The sequence below is a fragment of the Borostomias antarcticus genome (assembly GCF_949987555.1).
Source record: "Borostomias antarcticus genome assembly, chromosome: 2".
NCBI lineage: Eukaryota > Metazoa > Chordata > Actinopteri > Stomiiformes > Stomiidae > Borostomias > Borostomias antarcticus.
Genome location: NC_140235.1, coordinates 4,367,496 through 4,389,633, shown reverse-complemented (window position 1 = coordinate 4,389,633; position 22,138 = coordinate 4,367,496).

The following is a 22,138-nucleotide window of genomic DNA, read 5'->3' as shown; positions in this document are numbered from 1 at the left end:
TGTTGCCGCTGTGACGTGTACACGTTACGCCGTAGTGCCCGTGATGTCACAGACCGGATAGAATTATATCCGGTCTGTGACATCACGGGCACTACGGCGTAACGTGTACACGTCACAGCGGCAAGGTACATATCCTGCTGTAACAAGTGGACAAGCCTCAGTGCGGTGTTTGCGATGAGAGGAACATGTTGCTAAAGATCTATCTTTGCCAACATGTTTGCTAGTGGAATAATTGATCTTTTTAGAACCCGAGAGAGGGTGCCAGTTTCATGTAGACCTGCAAACCAAGGTCCTGAGGCGACGCCCTTTCAGACCCCGTTCCTGGATCTTGATGTGAAACTCCTCTGTTGCTTTATTGCGCTCTATGTGATCCTGATCGCGCTTTGGCTATTATTTAAATGGAGAAATCGCCAGCTGGACAGTGTGACAGCCCGGTGCATGCGTGCATGCGAGCCATTGGGACTGCATGCGAAGATACATGCGAGCCATTGGGACTGTCCAGGACAAGATGATCGAGGTTCTGACTCCTATGCCCCGTCTGTCACCGGCTCATTTGACACGGCCTCGTCTGTCACCGGTTCATTTGACACAGCCCCATCTGTCACCGGTTCATTTTACACAGCCCCGTCCTCCTCCAAGTTCTCTCTGCGTCGGAGGCTCTTTCGCAAGAAGTGGGAGGGAGTCTTTCAAGGGGCGGCCATTTCCACCTCGGACTCTATGGTTAAGAGGGCTCCTGACACAGCTCCATCTGTCACAGCTCCATCTGTCAGTCCACCACTTTCCATGACCAGGACCAGTAGAGGAGACAGCCCCGCTAGCGCCTTATCCACCCCCATGGCATCTAGTGGGGTGGCGCTAAAGGGACAATCTGAGCCGGACGTTCCACGATCACCCGAGCCCCACTGGAGATGCAATCTGGAGCTCTCTCGGTGTCAGAGGCTCATTCGTAAGAAGTGGGAAGACATCTGTCAAGGGACGGACACTTGCACTTCGGACTCTCTGATGAAGAGGACACCTGACACAGCCCTGTCTGTCACAGGTCCATCTGTCAGTCCAACACTCTCCATGACCAGGACCAGTAGAGGACACAGCCCCACTAGCCACCTATCCACGAACAAGGTGTGTAGTGGTGTGTTGGTAAAGGGACAATCTGGGCTGGACGTTCCACGATCGCCCACGGCCCACTGGAGACGAGATCTGGAGCTCTCTCTGCGTCAGAGACTCTTTCGCAAGAAGTGGGAGGGAGTCTTTCAAAGGGCGGCCATTTCCACCTCGGACTCTATGGTTAAGAGGGCTCCTGACACAGCTCCATCTGACACAGCTCCATCTGTCAGTCCACCACTTTCCATGACCAGGACCAGTAGAGGAGACAGCCCCGCTAGCGCCTTATCCACCCCCATGGCATCTAGTGGGGTGGCGCTAAAGGGACAATCTGAGCCGGACACTCCACGATCACCCGAGCCCCACTGGAGGCGAGGTCCGGAGCTCTCTCTGCGTCGGAGGCTCATTTGTAAGGAGTGGGAAGAAGTCTGTGAAGGAGCGACCACTTCTACCTCGGACTCTCTTATGAAGAGGACACCTGACACAGCCCCGTCTGTAACAGGTCCATCGGACCCAGTCCCTTCTATCACAGCTCCATCTGTTAGACCACCATTCGCGATCACCACCCCCATGGCGTCTAGTGGTGTGCTGGTAAAGGGACAATCTGACGCGGACGTTTCACGATCACCCAAGCCCCACTGGAGGCGATGTCCGGATCCGACTCTCCGTCGGAGGCGCATCCGTGGGCTGTGGAGACGAGCCATCCTGATAGCCCGCATCACTGGGATGCTGCTGCCGGACAGGCTGAAGGAGGTGGCTCGCAGTGAAGAGTCCCGTCAGCACATGTCACCTGATTGTGTCCAAGACCCGCTTGTCAGAGCGAGTTGCCCCTTTGTTCAAGCGTTCAAAAGAAAGCTTGCAATCTTTGAACATGGGCTACCGGCTCTGAACCAGGAAAAATCCAAGGTCACATCCTGCTAACAGCCTGGCCGGAAACAAGACGTTCAAGACACGATACATAACAAATAACCCCACGATGACAGACCGACCAACACCGATCTACCCAACCACCCACCTACCAACCACATGGTCTATGCCTACCTCTTCAGGTCAAGGACGTCTGGTGGATGCAACACATGAACAAAGTTGACCTCTACATTGATCTACCTCTCCTGACCACAAAGATACGTCAGCGGAGACTGAGGATAGCCAGCCATAGGAAACGCCCTCCTGACCTCATCACTTCAAACCTTGTCCTCTGGGAACACAAGCATGGTGAAGACACACGTGGTGCTCGAAAGACAACATACGTGGACATGCTGAGGAAGGACCCTGGCTACAGTGCTGATGAACTAAACTCTGGTATGCTGGACCAGGGTGTGTGAAGACGTGTCATCTAGACCATCACCATCTACCCCCATTGGCCTCAACATTTGGTTTGTTCAGTTTGGGGTTACTTGTTATGTCTTGTGCTTGTACTGATTTCATTCATGAATAAAGTCTCTGAACATTCTCTGCCTGTGTTTGGGTCCTATCTCCACTGTATCCCACGACTGTGCTCAGTGAGCTGCCTGGACTTCCTGTCACACACACGTACACACAGACATACACCAGCCCACTTCCGGCTTTAGGCCTGGGCCATAGCAAACACACACCAGTATTTGCCATGTCTCTCCTATGATGCTTTTAGCTTCTCTTACTCTGAAAATGTAATTTATTGCTTTATAAATGTTCTTAGCTGGTAGACAAACATACTCCAGGAGCTTACTCCATCAAAGCTTTATTTGTATAGCGCATTTCATACCCAGAGGCAACACAATGCGCTTTACAGAGAACAAGGGAGGTGGGCATACGACCCACCTCTACATATTCCAGAGGGAAGCAAAAAAACAGTAATCACCCGGTGGCCAGATAAGTGAGCTGTAAAAATTCTTCCCTGACCCCTCTCAACAAGGCGATCGACTCCCCCAAATGGTTCTATGTTGCTCCATATCTGAATGTCTGTGTGTCATGTGACATTACTGTTAATGACGTACTGTATTTGTGAAACTGTATAAATGTACATAACCTTTAAAGTTGTCTCATGTTTCTTTCATGCGTTATGTTGCCCAGATATGGATAAAAGACGGTTAGCTCTCTGATACTTTGGCCTCAAACTCAGAGATAAATCTAATGCACCTCAAGTCAAATGTACAGTGTGTGTACTTGACCTAGGTTCTCAGTATGAGACTCACAATTCTCACCACTAGAGGGCGGCACACTCCAATTAATTCACCCATTCCCCCCTCTTTCTCATTCCTGTTGTGCTGCGCCCAGGAAGAGACAGGAGTGGATGGAAGTATACCAGCCGTGCATGTTTTGAGCATGGATTGAGAAAACTAGGCTTTAGGCACAAACTTCTATAGTTGATCAGATGGTGGGGAACAGGCCACAATTAAAGACTGTTTTCAAAGCAGTCAGCTTGTCACAGAGGTGCCAGGTGGTATAGACTGAAGGAGGACTGTCCGGTGGTATAGACTGAAGGAGGACTGCCAGGTGGTGAGGGGGGCTGCCAGGTGGTGTAGGCTGGAGAGGAGGGCTTGGTTTGGCTACACCCTTCCATCCTGCCAGGCCAAACTGCCCTCTGTGGAGCTCTCGTCTTCAACTCAAAGCTCATTGAAGAGCCGGGGTTCCAACCAACACCCTCTCAGATAATACATCTCAGTCCTAATCTATAAACAACTATTGTATGGTAAAGTGATGCATCTCATCAGGTGGTCTCTGGACAGTGTGTTGTGTTCTTCAGGTGTACTTCCTGTGCTCTCCCGCCGAGAGGGACTGCATCACTGCTACATCACACACCTGACCTCTGACCTTCTCATCCTGGGACTGCATCGCTGCTACATCACACACCTGACCTCTGACCTTCTCATCCTGGGACTGCATCGCTGCTACATCACACACCTGACCTCTGACCTTCTCATCCTGGGACTGCATCGCTGCTACATCACACACCTGACCTTCTCATCCTGGGACTGCATCGCTGCTACATCACACACCTGACCTCTGACCTTCTCATCCTGGGACTGCATCGCTGCTACATCACACACCTGACCTTCTCATCCTGGGACTGCATCACTGCTACATCACACACCTGACCTCTGACCTTCTCATCCTGGGACTGCATCACTGCTACATCACACACCTGACCTTCTCATCCTGGGACTGCATCACTGCTACATCACACACCTGACCTCTGACCTTCTCATCCTGGGACTGCATCGCTGCTACATCACACACCTGACCTTCTCATCCTGGGACTGCATCACTGCTACATCACACACCTGACCTCTGACCTTCTCATCCTGGGACTGCATCGCTGCTACTTCACAAACCTGACCTCATCCTGGGACTGCATGGTTTACAGATCGTCTTTTTGTTACTCGGTTAATCAATGTACATATAATACTCCATCTGCCTTGCCTTTTTTTCTATACATGAGCACAATAAAAAATAAATATGAAAAATAAAGTTTATCCACAACATTGGTCTGTGGTGTTTTTCCTCTCATTCAATCACAGACAGACAGGAGCCGGCGTTAAAGAAAAGAAGCACTTAAGAATGTTTATTTTTTCAACAACTGGCCAAGATACTCAGTAGAACAACATTAGAATACAGCCATTTGTAACAGGACGGAAATACTTGGATTACAGTGTAACAAACGTACAAACAAGCGTTTGGAAAATCTCTACCGGCTATTTTTGTCAGATGACGCAAACTGGCGAGTCTCTCGGCATCATTTGGTCACTAGAAAAGCAGCTCTCTGCACTCGAGGTCCTCGGGATCAACTGCTTGTGCAGCCAAAGCCTTGATTATTACCACAGGCTGCCGGCCTGTCGCTTCACTCAACAGCCATTCTTGGGGAGCAGGAAGGGGATTCTCTCAGTGTAACGACACCCTGGCCCGTCTCAGTAGCCACACGGCCGGGCCCTTCTTAGAAACGGACTCCCGGAAGGCCGAAATAAATGCATTTTTATTTATAATGCAATACAACTAGGTTCACTTCTTTATGTGGCCATCAGAAGCTGTTATGCCAACGTCATAGTGAAGCTAGCATGCTAGGCTATACAATACAAAAATAAATGATTGAAGGTAAAATGCACAAAGCCAGCCAATTTACTGACCCCTGTGGAATGGATTCATAGAAACACGATGCCCTTCTGGTACGAACATGGAACACAGTCCTGAGACTATTCTGGTTCACACCAGCTGACCATGCAAATCACACTCAACTACTTAACAGTAAACATCCCTTGTGGGTCCACACTTCCTGTGTGAAGCAGCATTAAAAGCAGCAGGAGAAGAAGAAAAGGAGGCGGGGGACCTCCATTCAAGTTTGCATTAAACGTTGCCAGTGGGGGGAAAAGGGGGTGGCGGGGCGGGAGAAGGGGGTGGCAGGGGGGGAGAAGGGGGTGGCGGGGGGGGAGAAGGGGGTGGTGGGGGGGGAGAGGAGCACGTAGGTGGCGGAGCAGGAGGAGGAGGAGGAGGAGGAGGAGGAGGAGGAGGAGGAGGAGGAGGAGCGCCAGATCTCCTTCCTGAGGATTGAGTTCAACACGATGGCTGCGACCTGGGGGGGAGGGAGAGAGACGCAGGGTCATGGAGGAGGAGAGGAGGGGTGGGGGGGGGGAAGGAGAGAGATGGAGGGTCATGGAGGAGGAGAGGAGGGATGGGGAGGAGGGAGAGAGACGGAGGGTCATGGAGGAGGAGAGGAGGGGTGGGGGGGGGAGAGACAGAGGGTCATGGAGGAGGAGAGGAGGGGTGGGGGGAGGAGGGAGAGAGACGGAGGGTCATGGAGGAGGAGAGGAGGGGTGGAGGGGGGGGAGAGAGGCGGAGGGTCATGGAGGAGGAGAGGAGGGGTGGGGGGAGAAGGAGGAGGAAGAGGAGGTGACAGACAGAGAGAGCAAGGAGAGATTGATTGATGGAGAGAGGACAAACGGATAGGAGATAGAGGTGATGGACAGAGAGAGCGAGAGGAGAGATGAAGGGAGGGAGGGAGAACAGAACGGAGGAGGAGGAGACGGACAGAAAGAGCAAGGAGAGAGAGAGATGGAGAGAGAGAGATGGAGAGAGAAAGTGGCGAGAGAGAGAGACAGAAAGGGAGCGAGGGAAGAAAGTCATTAGATGAGGAGGTGAGATGTAAGCGACACACATGGGTAGGTAGGGGTCACCACACACAGGTAAATAGGGGTCAGCACACAGCAGAGGAGAGGAGAAGGGGCAACAGAGTTGGTTAGGTTAAGTAATGGAGATTCTCTGGAGTGCAGGTCATGGTGTAAAGGTCATGGTGTGAAGGTCATGGTGTGAAGGTCATGGTGTGAAGGTCATGGTGGTGCAGGAGAGTGTGAGTAGTTGCTCAGCCTACTACAGTCTGAAACCCTCACCCAAGCCCTAACCCTATAACCCTAGCCCTATAACCCTAACCCTAACCCTATAACCCTATAACCCTATAACCCTAGCCCTATAACCCTAACCCTAACCCTATAACCCTATAACCCTAACCCTATAACCCTATAACCCTATAACCCTATAACCCTAACCCTAGCCTACTACAGTCTGAAACCCTCACCCAAGCCCTCACCCTAACCCTATAACCCTAACCCTCACCCTATAACCCTAACCCTAGCCCTAACCCTATAACCCTAACCCTAGCCTACTACAGTCTGAAACCCTCACCCAAGCCAAGGACAGAATGAAAACATTATCCAGTCACTAAACAGTGAAAAGAAGCCAGCGGATTGAGCTGAACACAGCGGATTGAGCTGAACACAGAGGATTGAGCTGAACACAGAGGATTGATCCATTGCAAAAAAGCAACATTCAAGATCTGTTTATGAACTTAAGTCGCAATTTGCACCTCCCAGTTATAAACGAACGCACCATAACTATCAGGTATGAGGTTGCTTAGCAACGATAAACATTGCTATTGGGCACATTGTTATTGTAAACAGGTTTCTGTAATAGCAAACATCCTAAATGTGGTCCTAAACTGAGATAAGACAGGAGGTTTCTGTGAGGCCCGCATGTCTCAGGATTGTGTTCTCCAAGTCATACGTTCCATACTTTTCTGAGTGAAATACACTTCAGAAATCATTCTTAGTGTAGAACCCTACTAGATAATGCGGTGAAGCGCACTGATGTTTCCAGAAGCCTTTTATTGTTCAGCCGTCCTTATATTGAACACAATGCCTTCCTTGCAGTTTCCTCAAGAAACAAGAGCTACAGGAGAGATGATGGAAATAAAATGAGCTCTAACAACATACAAACTTAAACGGTAGACCATATCAATTGGTGTATAAGAAAGCTCGCATTACCGTCGCGTTACAGCCATTCATTTCAACTACATCTAACATCAGGAGCTAACATCAGCATGCCATTGCGGTAGAAATGCATCAATTGAATTAAATACTTCTTAACAGTTAGATCGAAACAAATCACACAACAAACAATACCTTGTTCCCGTTCCAGCTATGTGCTTAATGGGTTACAGGTAACAAAAATGTTACACGGAGCAAATACAGAAGGTTAGTTTACCAAAAGGTCTCATAATATGAACAAACCAAAAAACAGCACTAAGAAAAATAAAGGCTTGCAGGAAGTAACTACTTAATAAATAGTCCTCACTAAGGGTTATTTACAACATGAATGAGAAATGGGTAATTTTCAATAGTATACAGTAGGGTGCTCCTACATCCATAGCACTGGTCTCCAAACGGTCTTCATCAAAACTATGTTTTGGTTGGGTTCGCGGCTATTCAGGTAGGCCTAATGTTAACGGAACGAGAAGACAAACCGTATTGTCAGCACTTTGAGGTTGTGTCTCAAAGTAGGCTACTTTATGAACAGAATAACAGGACCCGGGGGGCTTTAATCGGCCACACGACACCGCTCTCTCTCATCGGATCATGGGCTGTGCACTCGGGGGTCAGGAGCGCAGCGCGCCTCTATCGTGGGCTCCTTTCAAATCCTACTGCTAGCCTACGAGTAGTCTTCAAAATAACAACACGCCCTTGAATATGAATGATTCATAGAGAGCGATTACTCTTTATTTAATTTCGCCAATATGCCTATCCATCTCTATCGAAAACGTGGACAATTAACGACTGGATTTAACGGACTGATTCCGACCAGCCTTTTAAGCGCACCTATTTCATTCTGAATGTGGGGGTGTATAAGGGGTATCGTTGGGTCTCAAGCAAAAAGAAAATAGCTTAAATCTATTTAAATCTAGTATACATTTATTTCAATTAGCTGGCCGCCTGGACTAGCCGTCAAGTCAGTGTTGCCGCTGTGACGTGTACACGTTACGCCGTAGTGCCCGTGATGTCACAGACCGGATAGAATTATATCCGGTCTGTGACATCACGGGCACTACGGCGTAACGTGTACACGTCACAGCGGCAAGGTACATATCCTGCTGTAACAAGTGGACAAGCCTCAGTGCGGTGTTTGCGATGAGAGGAACATGTTGCTAAAGATCTATCTTTGCCAACATGTTTGCTAGTGGAATAATTGATCTTTTTAGAACCCGAGAGAGGGTGCCAGTTTCATGTAGACCTGCAAACCAAGGTCCTGAGGCGACGCCCTTTCAGACCCCGTTCCTGGATCTTGATGTGAAACTCCTCTGTTGCTTTATTGCGCTCTATGTGATCCTGATCGCGCTTTGGCTATTATTTAAATGGAGAAATCGCCAGCTGGACAGTGTGACAGCCCGGTGCATGCGTGCATGCGAGCCATTGGGACTGCATGCGAAGATACATGCGAGCCATTGGGACTGTCCAGGACAAGATGATCGAGGTTCTGACTCCTATGCCCCGTCTGTCACCGGCTCATTTGACACGGCCTCGTCTGTCACCGGTTCATTTGACACAGCCCCATCTGTCACCGGTTCATTTTACACAGCCCCGTCCTCCTCCAAGTTCTCTCTGCGTCGGAGGCTCTTTCGCAAGAAGTGGGAGGGAGTCTTTCAAGGGGCGGCCATTTCCACCTCGGACTCTATGGTTAAGAGGGCTCCTGACACAGCTCCATCTGTCACAGCTCCATCTGTCAGTCCACCACTTTCCATGACCAGGACCAGTAGAGGAGACAGCCCCGCTAGCGCCTTATCCACCCCCATGGCATCTAGTGGGGTGGCGCTAAAGGGACAATCTGAGCCGGACGTTCCACGATCACCCGAGCCCCACTGGAGATGCAATCTGGAGCTCTCTCGGTGTCAGAGGCTCATTCGTAAGAAGTGGGAAGACATCTGTCAAGGGACGGACACTTGCACTTCGGACTCTCTGATGAAGAGGACACCTGACACAGCCCTGTCTGTCACAGGTCCATCTGTCAGTCCAACACTCTCCATGACCAGGACCAGTAGAGGACACAGCCCCACTAGCCACCTATCCACGAACAAGGTGTGTAGTGGTGTGTTGGTAAAGGGACAATCTGGGCTGGACGTTCCACGATCGCCCACGGCCCACTGGAGACGAGATCTGGAGCTCTCTCTGCGTCAGAGACTCTTTCGCAAGAAGTGGGAGGGAGTCTTTCAAAGGGCGGCCATTTCCACCTCGGACTCTATGGTTAAGAGGGCTCCTGACACAGCTCCATCTGACACAGCTCCATCTGTCAGTCCACCACTTTCCATGACCAGGACCAGTAGAGGAGACAGCCCCGCTAGCGCCTTATCCACCCCCATGGCATCTAGTGGGGTGGCGCTAAAGGGACAATCTGAGCCGGACACTCCACGATCACCCGAGCCCCACTGGAGGCGAGGTCCGGAGCTCTCTCTGCGTCGGAGGCTCATTTGTAAGGAGTGGGAAGAAGTCTGTGAAGGAGCGACCACTTCTACCTCGGACTCTCTTATGAAGAGGACACCTGACACAGCCCCGTCTGTAACAGGTCCATCGGACCCAGTCCCTTCTATCACAGCTCCATCTGTTAGACCACCATTCGCGATCACCACCCCCATGGCGTCTAGTGGTGTGCTGGTAAAGGGACAATCTGACGCGGACGTTTCACGATCACCCAAGCCCCACTGGAGGCGATGTCCGGATCCGACTCTCCGTCGGAGGCGCATCCGTGGGCTGTGGAGACGAGCCATCCTGATAGCCCGCATCACTGGGATGCTGCTGCCGGACAGGCTGAAGGAGGTGGCTCGCAGTGAAGAGTCCCGTCAGCACATGTCACCTGATTGTGTCCAAGACCCGCTTGTCAGAGCGAGTTGCCCCTTTGTTCAAGCGTTCAAAAGAAAGCTTGCAATCTTTGAACATGGGCTACCGGCTCTGAACCAGGAAAAATCCAAGGTCACATCCTGCTAACAGCCTGGCCGGAAACAAGACGTTCAAGACACAATACATAACAAATAACCCCACGATGACAGACCGACCAACACCGATCTACCCAACCACCCACCTACCAACCACATGGTCTATGCCTACCTCTTCAGGTCAAGGACGTCTGGTGGATGCAACACATGAACAAAGTTGACCTCTACATTGATCTACCTCTCCTGACCACAAAGATACGTCAGCGGAGACTGAGGATAGCCAGCCATAGGAAACGCCCTCCTGACCTCATCACTTCAAACCTTGTCCTCTGGGAACACAAGCATGGTGAAGACACACGTGGTGCTCGAAAGACAACATACGTGGACATGCTGAGGAAGGACCCTGGCTACAGTGCTGATGAACTAAACTCTGGTATGCTGGACCAGGGTGTGTGAAGACGTGTCATCTAGACCATCACCATCTACCCCCATTGGCCTCAACATTTGGTTTGTTCAGTTTGGGGTTACTTGTTATGTCTTGTGCTTGTACTGATTTCATTCATGAATAAAGTCTCTGAACATTCTCTGCCTGTGTTTGGGTCCTATCTCCACTGTATCCCACGACTGTGCTCAGTGAGCTGCCTGGACTTCCTGTCACACACACGTACACACAGACATACACCAGCCCACTTCCGGCTTTAGGCCTGGGCCATAGCAAACACACACCAGTATTTGCCATGTCTCTCCTATGATGCTTTTAGCTTCTCTTACTCTGAAAATGTAATTTATTGCTTTATAAATGTTCTTAGCTGGTAGACAAACATACTCCAGGAGCTTACTCCATCAAAGCTTTATTTGTATAGCGCATTTCATACCCAGAGGCAACACAATGCGCTTTACAGAGAACAAGGGAGGTGGGCATACGACCCACCTCTACATATTCCAGAGGGAAGCAAAAAAACAGTAATCACCCGGTGGCCAGATAAGTGAGCTGTAAAAATTCTTCCCTGACCCCTCTCAACAAGGCGATCGACTCCCCCAAATGGTTCTATGTTGCTCCATATCTGAATGTCTGTGTGTCATGTGACATTACTGTTAATGACGTACTGTATTTGTGAAACTGTATAAATGTACATAACCTTTAAAGTTGTCTCATGTTTCTTTCATGCGTTATGTTGCCCAGATATGGATAAAAGACGGTTAGCTCTCTGATACTTGGGCCTCAAACTCAGAGATAAATCTAATGCACCTCAAGTCAAATGTACAGTGTGTGTACTTGACCTAGGTTCTCAGTATGAGACTCACAATTCTCACCACTAGAGGGCGGCACACTCCAATTAATTCACCCATTCCCCCCTCTTTCTCATTCCTGTTGTGCTGCGCCCAGGAAGAGACAGGAGTGGATGGAAGTATACCAGCCGTGCATGTTTTGAGCATGGATTGAGAAAACTAGGCTTTAGGCACAAACTTCTATAGTTGATCAGATGGTGGGGAACAGGCCACAATTAAAGACTGTTTTCAAAGCAGTCAGCTTGTCACAGAGGTGCCAGGTGGTATAGACTGAAGGAGGACTGTCCGGTGGTATAGACTGAAGGAGGACTGCCAGGTGGTGAGGGGGGCTGCCAGGTGGTGTAGGCTGGAGAGGAGGGCTTGGTTTGGCTACACCCTTCCATCCTGCCAGGCCAAACTGCCCTCTGTGGAGCTCTCGTCTTCAACTCAAAGCTCATTGAAGAGCCGGGGTTCCAACCAACACCCTCTCAGATAATACATCTCAGTCCTAATCTATAAACAACTATTGTATGGTAAAGTGATGCATCTCATCAGGTGGTCTCTGGACAGTGTGTTGTGTTCTTCAGGTGTACTTCCTGTGCTCTCCCGCCGAGAGGGACTGCATCACTGCTACATCACACACCTGACCTCTGACCTTCTCATCCTGGGACTGCATCGCTGCTACATCACACACCTGACCTCTGACCTTCTCATCCTGGGACTGCATCGCTGCTACATCACACACCTGACCTCTGACCTTCTCATCCTGGGACTGCATCGCTGCTACATCACACACCTGACCTTCTCATCCTGGGACTGCATCGCTGCTACATCACACACCTGACCTCTGACCTTCTCATCCTGGGACTGCATCGCTGCTACATCACACACCTGACCTTCTCATCCTGGGACTGCATCACTGCTACATCACACACCTGACCTCTGACCTTCTCATCCTGGGACTGCATCACTGCTACATCACACACCTGACCTTCTCATCCTGGGACTGCATCACTGCTACATCACACACCTGACCTCTGACCTTCTCATCCTGGGACTGCATCGCTGCTACATCACACACCTGACCTTCTCATCCTGGGACTGCATCACTGCTACATCACACACCTGACCTCTGACCTTCTCATCCTGGGACTGCATCGCTGCTACATCACACACCTGACCTTCTCATCCTGGGACTGCATCACTGCTACATCACACACCTGACCTCTGACCTTCTCATCCTGGGACTGCATCGCTGCTACATCACACACCTGACCTTCTCATCCTGGGACTGCATCACTGCTACATCACACACCTGACCTCTGACCTTCTCATCCTGGGACTGCATCGCTGCTACATCACACACCTGACCTCATCCTGGGACTGCATGGTTTACAGATCGTCTTTTTGTTACTCGGTTAATCAATGTACATATAATACTCCATCTGCCTTGCCTTTTTTTCTATACATGAGCACAATAAAAAATAAATATGAAAAATAAAGTTTATCCACAACATTGGTCTGTGGTGTTTTTCCTCTCATTCAATCACAGACAGACAGGAGCCGGCGTTAAAGAAAAGAAGCACTTAAGAATGTTTATTTTTTCAACAACTGGCCAAGATACTCAGTAGAACAACATGAGAATACAGCCATTTGTAACAGGACGGAAATACTTGGATTACAGTGTAACAAACGTACAAACAAGCGTTTGGAAAATCTCTACCGGCTATTTTTGTCAGATGACGCAAACTGGCGAGTCTCTCGGCATCATTTGGTCACTAGAAAAGCAGCTCTCTGCACTCGAGGTCCTCGGGATCAACTGCTTGTGCAGCCAAAGCCTTGATTATTACCACAGGCTGCCGGCCTGTCGCTTCACTCAACAGCCATTCTGGGGAGCAGGAAGGGGATTCTCTCAGTTTAACGACACCCTGGCCCGTCTCAGTAGCCACACGGCCGGGCCCTTCTTAGAAACGGACTCCCGGAAGGCCGAAATAAATGCATTTTTATTTATAATGCAATACAACTAGGTTCACTTCTTTATGTGGCCATCAGAAGCTGTTATGCCAACGTCATAGTGAAGCTAGCATGCTAGGCTATACAATACAAAAATAAATGATTGAAGGTAAAATGCACAAAGCCAGCCAATTTACTGACCCCTGTGGAATGGATTCATAGAAACACGATGCCCTTCTGGTACGAACATGGAACACAGTCCTGAGACTATTCTGGTTCACACCAGCTGACCATGCAAATCACACTCAACTACTTAACAGTAAACATCCCTTGTGGGTCCACACTTCCTGTGTGAAGCAGCATTAAAAGCAGCAGGAGAAGAAGAAAAGGAGGCGGGGGACCTCCATTCAAGTTTGCATTAAACGTTGCCAGTGGGGGGAGAAGGGGGTGGCGAGGCGGGAGAAGGGGGTGGCAGAAGGGGGAGAAGGGGGTGGCGGGGGGGGAGAAGGGGGTGGTGGGGGGGGAGAGGAGCACGTAGGTGGCGGAGGAGCTTGAACTTGTGTCCGCGTTTCTGGCTTGCCATCATGGATGTATTGTTCATAGGCTATGTTTATCGGATGAGATGCAGTTGTCCGGGCAGGTCAGCTAATGTGATTTACGAATGGAAATACATGCTTGGGAATATTTAGACATTTCAAACTTCCTCTGTTAAGGTGGTGCTGGGGACAGCGCAGACGGCCTGCATGGCAGTAAATTATCAAAAATGAGGCAAAATCTATCTATGAAAATAACCTCAGATTGAAACATATTTTGTGGTGAATAAGGCGATATAGGCTTAATGTGTATTTATACGGAGATAAGATTCGATTGATCAAGGGCGAGTGTGAAATAGCAGCCAGGAACTCAGCGGGTTATCCGAGATGCGGTAGCCGCGGCCAAAGCTCCTGCTGGCGGGGAGTGAAGCTCTTCAACTCGCCGGTCACTGGCTCCCTGGAGGAATTTAGCCTGGCTGCAATAACGTTATCGCAAAGGAATGAATACCATCTACTAGCAAACAAAACATGTTCAGTTATATTTAACCTGTTAAAACTAAGATGCCTGGATGAAGAAATAATTTCTCCAATGGATATATTTGACAAAAACAGTTTAATATGCAAGCCGGTTTTCATTGCTAAATCAAAGCGGGGAGAGCCGAGAACGTGCGTCTACATTTCACATAAACGTGAACTTTTTCGTGGACGCGCGTCGGACAGAAAAGCTCAACTGCGCAAGTACAAAAGTCACCGGAAATAGCCAAATGACTACAAATCTAGCCAAGATGGCGCGGTTTAATAGGCCTTCACTTTAGATTTCGAATACTGGGGGCTTGCTTGTAAACCGTGACCCGCCTCCTCTCTCTCTCTGGCTCCTCCTCCTCTCTCTCTGGCTCATCCTCCTCCTCCTCTCTGGCTCCTCGTCCTCCTCCTCTCTCTCTGGCTCCTCCTCCTCCTCCTCTCTCTCTGGCTCATCCTCCTCCTCCTCTCTCTCTGGCTCCTCCTCATCTTCTGTCTCTCTCTCCTCCTCCCTCTCTCTCTGGCTCATTCTCCTCTCTCTCTCTCTCTCTCTCTCTCCTCCTCCCTCTCTCTCTGGCTCATCCTCCTCCTCTCTGGCTCCTCCAGACACTCCACTATACACCAATACTCTACTATACTATACACAGATACTCCACTGTACACAGATACTCAACTATACACATGTTAAATGTTAACATCCTGCAAGTGATCTTATCTGTCATGTCCAACCCTTTCATGAAGAGACGTTTTGGCACACAGCTGTTTCACTTAAAATCGACCGGTGTGCCTGTGTCCCTGACCGCTGCAGATGAGTGTTGGCCCGAGGGCCAAGCTGACCTGCACCCCTGACTTCGCCTACGGTAGCAAGAGCCATCCAGGCATCATCCCGCCTAACGCCACCCTGGTCTTCGACGTGGAGCTGCTGAGCCTGGAGTGAGACCTCGCCTCCGCTCTGCCTGTTTGGGACATGTAAGCAGCCCTGAGTGCTTCTGAGTGCAGTGGTCAAGCTCTGTATACAATTCATCTGATGCATTTGGGGCCCAAAATACTTATAATACTTTAATACTTTTCCCCTTGACATATATGGGGAAAGAACCAACCATTTTTCTGGGTATCACTCAAAGAAAAAAAAGACACTTTTTAATTATCAAGTTTTAAATCATTGGATCAATGAACAGCTGTTGTGCATTTATTTCTAAGTTGTCTAAAAGAAAGGCAGTCTTGGGTATCCCTTGTGCGTCTGGCAGGATTCCTACCATTAAACAAGGTAGACGGATCACTTGAAAACCATGGTGCAATTATATCTTTAATCCTAGTCTGTTTAGAAGGGGTGTTTATCTACAAAGTGATTGAATGTTTTTACAAAAGAGTCAAGGGCAACTTGCACGTCATCAGACTCAACTGAGAATTAACTATTACAGTCAATAATGTCATCCAAAAAGGCTTGAGCATTGAAGGATTTAAGATTTCTCCTCGAAACAATACGTGGTCGTGTTTTCACCAACTTTGTAGGTCTAACGCAAGCCGTAGGACAATGGTCACTTATACCCAAATCAAAAACATCACAAGCAGAAATTCTGTCACATCGGTTAGAGCAGATTAAATCAATAACAGTAGATTTAGCATCATTTTTAGGATTTGGCCTAGTAGTCTCAGTGACCAACTGAGAAAGGCCCAGATTACCACTCACTTCCTTCAAGTAACCAGAAGCAACATTCCGCCAGTCCAGATTAAAATCACCCATCACTATCATCTCTGAATGTGAATACAAAGAGAGTATACCAGAGATTCAGCCTTGGGAGGCCTGTAGACACCAACCACTAACAATGTGCTACTACTGTAGGTCCCAGTTCAACCCTCAATACAAGTACCTGTAGTTTGGAATAGTAATGGCATTTATGACAGAGACAGACAGGCAACATTTTACATACTGTAAATGGCAACCACACCACCCCTTCCAACTCTATCGATCTTATATAAATTATATTGCTGCAGAGCTAGAGAGGAGCCACTATCCGATTTTTTTTAGCCGGGACTCAGACAATACCAGGACATCAAGGTCAGCCTGAGAGATTACATTTTTCAGATGATCTAATTTATTTTGCTGAAGGAGACGTCTTATAGATGAATCAGCCCAAGGCCTCTCCTTTCCTTAAAGGCAGTTGGATTGTTTAGACTTCTAAATCAGATGGAGACAGAGCCTGAAATGACAGGGGCCTGGGTCTAGGGGGCCTGGGTCTAGGGGGCCTGGGTCTAGGGGCATACTGTAGGTGTCTCACAGTGCGATTCACCGGAGGTCTAATAGATATGCATTGACGGGTATCTCTGCTCCCTTAAGGGTGCGTGTCCACCGGGGAGCTGTATTTTAGAGCTGTATTTTTAGAGTTCCCCGGGTTCTATGTTCCCCGGGTTCTATGTTCCCCGGGTCCTATGTTCCCCGGGTTCTATGTTCCCCGGGTCCTATGTTCTTCGGGTTTTATGTTCCCTGGGTCCTATGTTCCCCCCGAAAAAGGGTTCTACGCGTTACGCATCACATAGGCTAGACTACGTCTGATCCATGTCCATCCAAGTTTACGCAACATTTTTGAAACTTGATGTGAAAAAATGCACGCATATTATTTTTCCCTTTTGGCATTAAATCATGCGATGGCATAATCACATTTATATTTTGCGTTTCGCGAGGAACATAGGACCCGGGGAACATAGAACCCTTTTTTGGGGGGAACATAGGACCCGGGGAATATAGGGATGACCCCGACGAGAGCTGTTTTCCAAGCTCTTTTTAGCGCTATAGCGCCGTGAGCTCTAGGCTTTTTTTGCAGTTGAAAAAAGTTTCACTTTTTGTTCACATAAATACTAGCTGTGAGAATGTTAGTGCTACTGAAGTGCTTTAAGTCTATGGATGGTCATTTAGAATGACCTTGAATGAAAAACTACACCATTTAGAAACGTATGACTTGGCAAAGCACTACAGTAGTTACCAGATATTTGCCACAGTTAGCCTCTGATATCAGTCATAATTGGGGGTGGGGTTAGCCCTTGTCCAGGTCGGTATACTATTTGAGGCTATACCCCGGTATACCGCCCTGCCAGAGACCATTCATTGTGACTTTTTTGACTCGGTCTACATTAACGCATCTACAGACAATATTATTTTGTTAATCATCGAAGTGAAGACATTTTTCGAGAGATGAAAGCCTTTTCTCTGAGGTGACTACTAGAGCCCGACCGACAGGGATTTTTGTGACCGATATACCGATAATTTTTTGGAAGCTGCATTCTCAGTGTCCCGTCCGCTGCCATTACATGGATATACTAAGAGATTGTGACCGGGGTAGGAGGGGTCGGCCACCATCTCTCTGGCCCCATTCAGGGCCCAAAACATACAGCACAAAACGGAGAGCACCGAAACACTGGAGCAGCCATTCTCTCCATCTATTGGCTGAACAGTTTTGTTGATCTATAGGTGTATCTCAGAAAGTTAGAATATTGTGGAAAGTTCATTATTTTCCGTAATTTAATTCAAAAAGTGAAACTTTTATATATTATAGACTCATTACACATGTAGTGAAATATTTCACGGCTGATTGCCTCCATGCCACACTCCCCATTTATGCAGTAATTTGTGCAAAAGGAGCCCCCACCAAGTATTGAGTGTATAAATTAACATACTGAACATACTGTACCATCATAAAGATTAAAACAAAAAAGGCTTGAAATATTTCACTTTGTGTAATGGATCTAGAATACATGAAAGTTTCACTTATTGAATTAAATTATGGAAAATAATGAACTTTTTCCACAGTATTCTAATTTTGGGGGGATGCACCTGTATATGATGGGGAAGGAAACCCGGGGCCACCAAATAAGGAAAGAGACACGGCATGTGTGACATTTAAGGTAATCTCTACCTGAACTTCCTCTAAGCCCATGGCCTGAGTGTCAGGGGAAACTGTATTAGTAAGGCAAGGCAAGTTTATTAGTATAGCACATTTCAGCAACAAGGCAATTCAAAGTACTTTACATGAGACATTAAAAGCATCAAGACAAAGTGCAAGAAACACATAAAAGGTCATATAAAACAAAATGCAAAAAGGGCATTTAAAACAAAATGCAGTAAAATAAAATACAGGAATAAAAGTTACACTGCAGTGTATGAATGAATAATTATTTGATTTAATAAAAAGCAGCGGCAAAAAGAAACGTTTTCAGTCTTGATTTAAAAGAACTGAGAGTTGCAGCAGACCTGCAGTTTTCTGGAAGTTTCTTCCAGAAACCTAGTACATAGTAGGCCTATTGTTACCAGACTTGTAAAACAGACAAAATATCTGATGAGATTTGCGCGACACTTATTTTATTCACAGTAGGGGGGAGAATGTGTTAGATCTAACCCCAGTCTTCCGTTCTGCAGGCTTAATTATCTGTCATCAGCCCAAGATGTCTCCTGAGCAACACGCTGACTTATCTCAAACAGTGTTGCCTCGTCATAAGGTCACATTAGCTACAGTACAATTATCAAGTAGTTCCCTCTGTCTGTGGGTTGACGTTGGTTCCATTGCATCTGCAGTGTCACTGCATGGATCAGTTATCATAAACAGGAAGTTTAATTGAGAGAAAGGAAGTAATTTAAAGGTCAGTTTCCCACCATGCTATACCAGACTCATTCAGGTCTGCATGACACGCACACAACTATGTACACATGTCACAGATAATAGTTTTCCTGTAAGGAAAGAGAAATTATGATAGGCCTACTGGAGATCAAGGTATTTGGTGTAGGATAGTTATTCTCTTAAATCTATTTTGTAATCTCTAATTTTAATCTCTCTTTTGTCTTCTTTTGTTTCTCATTAAAATAAAATCCACGGACATTAAAAATCCATCACATACAAATATGTGGCAATAAATGATCTAAACGCACACTGATCCTTTAACCAGTGAAAACCCATCCACGCATGCACACACATGCACATTGGCCTATTTATCTTAACACTGCTACATATTATACTGCATATTCACTTTTAGAAAACACTAGAACAGGGAACCCGAATGGTTTCAAACCATGAAAATAAACCAAAATAGTTAGAATAGTGAATTCGATTTCAGGTGAGCTTACATAGCTAAACGATACAGTGCAATGGGCCATTCACTTTTCTTATGAAGTCTGAGCCGCCACTGAACATCAAAAGAAATACATCAACTGGGCCGCTCACACCATGACAGGTAGGTCATTCACTAGGAATAGCAGGTTCCAGCGGAGTCGTTGTGATACCTTTACTAGTTTCTGGGCTGACTTGATACACAGAGTTGTCTACCACTTGTTTTCTCACCATGCAGACGGTCTTCTCCCAGTATTATCTCAGTCTACCTGGACCGCTGCATTCACACTTAGGTTACCGACTCAGACTCCAGGCTGAAGGACTACACCTCTTGCCCAGGGACTGCGGGTGGAAATTAGCTGTTTTAGCTATAACCTTGTACAGTGCATCTCTCCCTATTCTATAGGGCAAATGTCTTCTGTACCTTGTCCCTGTCTTAAAAATCAATAAAAATCAATAAACCAATCTTGCTGTCTGTTTCGGAGAGTCAGTCATGTTTGTCAAAAGCCTCAACCCATTCACTCATGGTCTTTTTTTTACGGTTAACACTGTCTTAGTGTTGGGAGTCATGACCGTGTTCTTCGTCCATGAGCGTGGTAGGTTTGTAGCAGAGTGTTAGGCAAGAGGCAGTGTAGGCTTGGGTGAATCTGAACCTGAGTTGGCCCTAACCTACACTGCCTCTTGTTTCATCACTGGTGATATTTATCATGTCACTGGGATAAATTACCTATCCCCTCATCTGTCACTGTGAGAGGAGGGGTCTCAACTTCCTGTGGACATCATTATTTTTGAGGCCGAGGCACTGATACACATTGTGTAAAAACATTCCCTGGACTTTCTCCATACTGTGATATCTGTCTCCGCTTGTTTAGCAGTAAACAGGATTTTCTGTTTCAGCCCAAACTTTCAGGGAAAAAAGAGTTGCTCCCTCTCCATTAGCTCTTGGAATAACTCGGTGCTTGAGTCTCTCCTGGTTTGACTGAAGAAACCCCTTGAGTTCAGCTACTATCATGTCTTCCTTATTAATGTGGTTATATAGTCCTCAACACTCCCCTGATTACTCAACGTCAGTCCCTCTCTGACCCTCTCGTCTAAATGATCTGTTTACACACTTTGCTGTAGCTTATATTGGAGTTGTGGTCCCCTATTTGACCCCCATCAATCTTGAATTCAACTTCCTGTGAGTGACATGCTATAGAAGAGGGACTACTTTTCCAAGTCTAGGTGTTGCAGCCTGCTCAGACTGATGGCTATTGCGTGAGATCTCATTTTGTACTGCAGGAGAATATCTTTACACAGGAGAAGCTTCTTGCCTGGCTAATATGTAGAAAACATATGCTGGTAGACAGCATCAAGTGTGTCAGTAGCTGGGTTGGTTACATTGGTGGGTGAGGAGCACACCGTGTACATACACAAGCATTTACATACTGTGGCAGCCCTGGGGAAAGGGGTCACCACCAAAACCTCTCAAAATGGCAGCGGCACAGACAAAAACCGGTAGACAGCTTCAGCAGTTGGCTGTGGATTGGTCCTTTAATCAAATAATTAGACTTCGATTTTACAAAATGAAAGGGTCTCAGACAAAATCAAATCGAACATGAGGCAGGTCTTCTAACCACCTCTGTCTTCCTTTCAGAGGTCTCCTGAGGGCTTCTGAGGGCCATTTTGGGGAGCGAAAGCCCTGGGGTTGGCAAAATACACAAAGGCACACATGTTGCTCTGGGTCTGTAATTAACACCTGCCACGTGTCAAATGCAGGTAGATAGAGAGATTATAACTACTTATCACATACTGTATATATATCCTCTTTCTATACTGTATATAGATTTTCTTTCCCCCATCCCCGGGCCAATGCTCCATGCACCAACCACACTTCTCCACCCTCTGCCTCCCCAGTCTCCCCCAACGAGGTCCTCAACCTTGTTACATCTAGCCGCCCCACCACGTGCTCCCTAGACCCTGTCCCCTCCACTCTCCTTCAGACTACTGTGTCTGAACTCCTTCCCTTCCTAACCCACCTCATTAACACAACTCACGTATCAGGATACTTTTCCTCGGTGTTCAAGACTACCAGAGTCACCCCCCTCCTGAAGAAACCATCACTTGACTCCTCTGACGTCAAAAACTACAAACCAGTTTCCCTTCTATCCTTTCTATCAAAAACACTTGACTATACTACTGTATCTTTAACCACCTGTCTTCTAATCTCCACCAGAACAACATCTTGGACTCCCACACCAACAGTCCGGGTTCAAGACTGGTCACTCGACAGAGATGGCTCTCATTGCAGTGGGAGAGTCACTCCACGCCGCGAGAGCAAACTCTCTCTGTCCTGATACTCCTCGACCTGTCAGTGCGTTTGACATGGTAGATCACCAGATCCTCCTCTCCACCCTTGAGGACAAAGGCGTCAGAGGCTCTGCACTCTCCCTGTTTGCATC